Genomic DNA, 5,258 nt, shown 5'->3' with positions numbered 1-5,258 from the left:
TTCAGGTCGGCCAGCTGCTAAGGTCGTATTACATTGTGCGTAGAAACCGGACACACGTCATTAAAAAGCCTAATGAACAAGCTGTCTTTTACAACTTGCTGGTGTTAATTTGTTTCCTCCTAAATGAGACTGTAAAGATCATCCACCTCACACAGGCTACTTTTATTTCATACTAAACATGTCAGTTTGCCAGGAAGCCGGTTGTGAAACTCAGCATTTTGTCTGTGATGTCCTCCGCCATGCCTCAGTGAAGGAGGGAGGGAGGATGAGGAGGATGAGGAAGGATGACGCGCTTCAAATTCCGCCCCTGATTGGATGGAGCTGTCCAGGCGATATGGGTGCTGAAATCCTGCGGCCTACCGGCAAGGTAGAGAGCTAGGATGCTCCGCTCTGACCGACACAGCCCCGGTTTACAGAGCGGTTTTAGGGGCATCGAAACGTTTCAGAGACACAGTCGTTGACCTCTAATCGTTTTTAATAAGCTACCCGCGCGGACAACAGATAATTCCTTTTGAGCTGTGTTTGACAGTAGTGATACAGACCAGATTAGAGGCGTTGTAAGTGACAATAGCAGAGGGTTGTTGCTTTTATGTAATGTGGCATGTAAGAAACAGTGTAAATGCTATGTAAAGATTTTTTTAATGGACCATGGCACTAGATTAAAGGTTAAGTTGTAATGGAGCATAAGACAAGGTTTTTATTATCCTCCGTCAAAGAGTACAGGTCTTCAGAAGCAGCTGCACTGCATGGTTGCAAACAACCAGTAACATTTGGTATTTTGGTTGGTGCATTAATATTGAAATCTGCTTTAACAGGGTTGCAGGTGTGGTATAATTAATAACCATGCAACCACTTTGAATCAAAGCCCAAAATTGTTTAAAACCGAATGTATTGTTTGGCTGAGAAAATATACACATCTACGCTGAAAAGGGCCCCATGGAGAGATTCATGACACCTTTGACCTGTAAGCACCCTGCTGCTCCTCAATATAAATTATTCATTTTAATCACCATAGTGCTGCCCCACACAGCCTGTAAACCTATTCTTTTTCCCTCCTCAATATTTGATTAACAGATGGTGGTGGAGTTGCCCCACCCTTTTGCGGAACACAACCAATGATGTTTTAGTATGCAATGATGGTAGCTCCTCTCCTTAACATACTGTAAAACAAGGCCTATGCCCATCAGAGTAATAATGGCTTGTAACCGTATGTATGTATGACATGTTACTTTTCAAACAACTTTTAGATGGTATCAAATTAGAGATTGTAACAAGAAGGCGAGAGTCTGAGGGATTTTGAACATTTCGAAAACCTGCAAATTAAAGATACACTGCATGACTGTACAATTTGACAGAATCAATATTGATTGTTGCCTGCTTTGTAATTAATGCGTAGTGGACTCACATCAAGAGTTAGGAGTTGTGAGGCAAATATACTTGCATTTATTTCGCCAAGACAAATTCCTCTAGTTACATGTCAAGATCAAGAACAAGATTACATATAATAATACATTTTTTATTTATATAGAGCTTTACATGGTACTCAAAGACACTTTACAGTAAATCCAGCACATATAGCTCATTAAAAGCACATAAGCAATAAAACCAACACATACAACAAGCCTATTAAAAGCAATTAAAAACAATAAAACAATAAATATCAGGTGAAAAATGTAAGACTATTGTATGAGGAAAGCTAATCTGTTTGTTTTGATTAATGTTTTGAATGTGTCCAGGTCAGTACAGTCACGGATGTGTATGATATAATCTTAAAATATCAACCAGTCTGGATGCTCTCAGATCCACATGGCAGCTTTCCTCCTGAGTGGCATTTTGCTGTTTCATCATTCTATGCATCCTCGTCCTCATATTGTGGATTATGGGCAGTAATGGCTTAGACTAAAGTGCTGAACCAGGTCTGTATGCATTTAAGTGTTCTCTTATAGATCAACCTTCCGTTTAATGTTCAATGTTGTCCTTGTTTTGTTACCATGACTTGTCCTGCTCCTCTGAGACAAAAACCTCCCATATTTACTATAGAAAACCCTCCAAGAAGCCTCAAAGTTCTTCTTAAATTAAATTTAAGAATTGCTTTAAAAGGAAAACATATTTTTAACCTTTAAAAATCAACAATGTGGACAAAGTAGGCTTTCACCAGGATGCAGTAAAATGTCACCGTTAGCCTTGTGGTTGCCAGCCTTTTGGCTCATATCCCTGAAAATTAAGCAGAGCCCACAAAGGTCCCATGGCACGACGCACATGCACAGTGGTGAAACAGTTTACAAAAGTGTTAAATGATTTAACATTATTAATAATAATCACACAAAGGCCTTTCCCACCCATAAATTACATCATGACCCTAAAAAAATTGTCTTGTGGCCCATTAGGAGACCTTACCCCCCAGGTTGAGATCCACAGGATCTGCCTTCCCTCTCACTTTGATAGTCAAATCAAACTGGTAGCAATCTGTTCTAGTGTTGGTGTGTGTTATTTGTTTAAATTTGCAATTATCAACCATGTAAGCGTAAGTGTCTTTTTGCATGTCTGTGCTTACATGTGTATGTGCATTGTGTGTCACTAAGCCAGTGTGTGAGTGCCTCTTTAGTGAAGGAGAAGATGAGTGCAGGGTGTTTAGGTAGGGGGAGGGTTTCCAAAGAGAGAGAGAGAGACAGAGAGAGAGAGTGGTGGAGGGAGGGGTGTGTGGGTGTGGTAAGAGAGCGCTGCGTCTGTTGAGCTGAGGGTGGTGTGATACGGAGGACAGGCAGGGCCAAACTAGGCCAAAACGCATTTTGCTGCCTTCCTCTTGCTTGCTTAAGCCTAATCTGGCCAGTAGCAAAGGAAAGGTAATCCCTTGTTTGCACAGGGTGATTTGATATCTGTCTGAGGCCCCTTTAACGTACAATATGTAATTTTCTACCTCTAAGGGTCTGTCAATCAAAACTATGGATGTAAATACGGACCTTTATGACGTTGTGAAGTGGCATTATGGGAGTTGTAGTTTTCATTGTTTAACACAATTGCAGATTAAAATATATCTGTTCACAGATGGGTTTATCCATTACAGTTTTATCCATGTCACGTTTAGTAACGTTATGTCATTCTGATAAATTAGCTGCAATTTTCCCCCACATAATTTTTTTCTTTCATTTAATTTTCTTGATTCGATTTTTAACGTTAGATGACTAGTTAGCAACTGATTTAGCCAGCAGCTAAAACCACAATATCACAATATATTTCACGTCAGTGTCCTTTTTTGGATGTTTTCAGCAGCGTGGGGAAAAGGGTTTGTTGTAATGTTACTCGACACCGTTGAGAGACTTACTTCGCGGCTGGGGCTGTCTGTCGAGTGTCTTCGGGGGGGGCCACCGAGTATAACGGCCGAGGATACACCTACATCCACTGGATGGCTGCCGCATGTTGCTACTGGACTCTACCCACCTTCACCTTTTGTCTGCAGGACAATCACCATTTGTCAGTCAAACTTAGCTGTAAAGAAAACCGCTAGCTAAACACTGAAGGGGGGAGGATTTTAGCACAACACCGCAGCAAGCCAGACTCAGACGCCAATATGATCTGTTTCCCAGACGGAGCATAAAACTTTCTGTTACTGTCGTTAACACCCGCCACTGGAGTTTGTGCAGGCTGTGTTCAGATTGCTGTAAGTTAATAATAATAGCTGGCTGCTGGCTAACTGTGGCTGTGTCCCCGGGGCTGTTGTCAGCTTTCATCCCGAATGAAGTCCCTTAGCAACGGGGAGTGAGATAAAGTCGCTGCTGCATTACTGTGTTGTATGTGGCATGGAATCAATGACAAAATGATGCCATGTGGTTGAAAGCCCGCTGTATTACGGTTACTGAGTATAATTCTTTCTGTCACATTGTATGATTTACAGTTACTCTTGATCGTATCATCTGGGTTCCCATGTTTTGACGGAAGTTAGAGTAAGTAGAGGGGTTTTATGACGCCACTGACCACTTGACTAAATGAAACAACCCCGTGTCAATACATTGTTGGAAACATTTAGTGTAGTGATAGTGTAAGTACACAACTCAACAAAATGTAAAAGGTATGGTCGTTTTTAGACATTTGAATGCAGAAATGTTACATAGTGTATCTTTCACACACCACATGCACACACACATACACAAACACACACACACACATTTACAAGACATAGGCCTACATCACGCCTCACTGGCTGCCTGGGTGCCTCTTATGCCTTTGTGAGTGCTGCTGCCTAGACCACAGCTGCTTTAATAACCCTCCTGCAATGCAATTACAGTTTAGATCTTTTGACTGATTTGCTATATTTAGCCCTCGCTTGCTCTCTATGTCTCTTTTTACTTTTACATTTTACTTCAGTGCTGTATTTTGAGAGAGAGAGAGTGAGAGAGAGAGAAAGAGAGAAAGCAAGAGAGAGAAGGAGAGAGAGAGAGAGAGAGTGCTGAACATTGACTAACCACTTTTTCATTTACTTATATTAAAAGTATAAGCTAACCAACTACACAGTAAATTATTACTATAGAAAATGTATTTGGTGCAAAATAAATTTTGAAAATGAAAAAAAGGCAAAGGTACAAGGTACATGTTTGCATAAACGATCATAGACTAGAGTGGGAGCCGCTCACTAGGCGTTGGCGACCTCCACCAATCAGAGACATTGCTAATATGCTTATTGTGGGTAGAGGAAACGGTTGATTTTATACAGACTTTTGGCTTCTACCGAGGCATAAACCTTTGTTTCACAATCTCGTAGCTCGTGGTAAGTCTACCTTGGATGATTTAGAAATTATGTCTAATAATCAAAATCCTTATGCAGAATATGAGTGGGATTCATTTACTTTCGGAACCAGTTCTATTATAGCAGTCCTTCCTGCTACGTCTATATCATCCGTAGTAGTACTTTCCTCTGCAGCTTCTATCATTCACTGATTTCATTTTATGAATTATAATTGACACATCATGTTGTGTTGCCTATCAATTCAGAAGGGGAAATAGCTGCTGTGTGCATACTTCAGTGTCACATTATTAGTGACAAGAAGATGTTGTGGTTTGACTCATGGAGGGTGGTCCTAGGAGAGGAATGGCAGAGAGAGATAATGATGCGTGGTTAAAAGAGAGCGAGTTAGAGAGAAGGTGCTGTGCAAGTATGATTAAGCATTGGTGTTTAAAAAAAAAAAGCAACAGGAAAAGGAAGATTACCCTTACCCTGCAAAAAAAGAAAGAAAGCATCTAAATAATAAGAGGAGCCGTGTAGG

The 5,258-nt window shown here is 40.7% G+C and overlaps 1 protein-coding gene across 2 annotated transcripts in view; it reads left to right on the top strand.

Annotated features, from left to right (window-relative positions):
• acsl6 (acyl-CoA synthetase long chain family member 6) overlaps positions 1-5,258 on the top strand; it is a 49,803-nt gene that overhangs the window by 1,073 nt on the left and 43,472 nt on the right. The gene's annotated exons all lie outside the window — the stretch shown is intronic.

This window comes from Etheostoma spectabile, chromosome 13 (assembly GCF_008692095.1).
Source record: "Etheostoma spectabile isolate EspeVRDwgs_2016 chromosome 13, UIUC_Espe_1.0, whole genome shotgun sequence".
Lineage (NCBI taxonomy): Eukaryota > Metazoa > Chordata > Actinopteri > Perciformes > Percidae > Etheostoma > Etheostoma spectabile.
The sequence above is the reverse complement of the archived record's forward strand: the minus strand, read 5'-3'. Positions and strand labels throughout refer to the sequence as shown.